The sequence below is a fragment of the Anopheles aquasalis genome, chromosome 3 (assembly GCF_943734665.1).
Source record: "Anopheles aquasalis chromosome 3, idAnoAquaMG_Q_19, whole genome shotgun sequence".
NCBI classification, from domain to species: Eukaryota; Metazoa; Arthropoda; class Insecta; order Diptera; family Culicidae; genus Anopheles; species Anopheles aquasalis.
The window spans coordinates 47,530,322-47,531,563 of NC_064878.1; positions in this window are offsets into that span (position 1 = coordinate 47,530,322).

Genomic DNA, 1,242 nt, shown 5'->3' on the forward strand with positions numbered 1-1,242 from the left:
TTTGGTTTCTTTGATGTGTTTCATTTGCTTGCAGCAAATTGAAGATGAACGGATACGTTGCGAAATATCACATGTTGATCGTTTGTTGAGCGTTTGTTGAGAAGTCAGAATGAATGTTGTGTTGCAGCAGTGTGTGTATGTGATCTACAAGAGGATGGAATTCCACAAGAAGTTCTAAGATTGTGATGATAATTTGTTCACATTTTGTGATAATTCTTTAAATTGTTTTGTCATAAATTTCTGTTCAACCGTTCATAAATTTCATGCCCCAGACAATATTCATCTTAGTCCAGTATTTTAATTTTGTTTTCTGTGTCGTTAGATGGTATTGGAATTATGAATTCTTTTACTAACATATTTTTTTTCCTTCTTTTTCAGGTAAAGTCCTCCAGACAGTGGGACCGTGCTATTAAGTTTGAAACGGCGCTTGATTGGACATAATGTCGCTCTTCGAATGATTGGTCTTAACAGTAACTGATCTTGGATTAAACCACGACAGAACAGTTCAGTCCATATCATCGTGATCGCATTATGGAAACAGTAGGAAACATATTACGAATGTAGCTTAGTATTTAAATTGTTCGGTTATTAATAGAGATTTTCAATCATCCCGAAAATACGCTTGACCCCAAAACTTTACTGCTACTGATGCTTTCAGAGCACTTCAAAAATTTGGCTGCCGGAGAACATGCTTCACCAACCTGCTCGACGGAGCGACTAGTATCCAGCCGACCGTCTGAGGATCACAAAGCTTCTTCGCTAGAACACCCGATGTCAACATTACCAACGCCACCACCTCCACCTCCTCCTAATCACTCGTGGCTAGTGTGGAAGTATTTGGAAAACAAATACAATCAGTCGATGGATAGCAAAGGTGAAAGTTTCAGCAATGCTGGCCAATTGGTGCAGACACCTTCAGCAGCCATGCCTGGCTTCAGATGCCGTCGGTGTGGCAAGCTGTACCGCACTAAATACACATGGAAACGGCACGAACGCAAAGAATGCGGAGTAACGCCACAGTATCACTGTGTTCATTGCGATTTTGTGACAAAATACAAGCATAATCTAAAAACACACATGCGTATCAAGCATGGTGAGCAAGAGGGTTCTCATTATGATGGCTCGTCGGGTGGTTTAGTAGCACCTCGAAATGATCTTTCCAATTTGACTGTTAGCAATAACAGTAGTACATCTTTGCTCCACGATACAGAATACGAAGGCCGGATTCCACCGCATAATAAT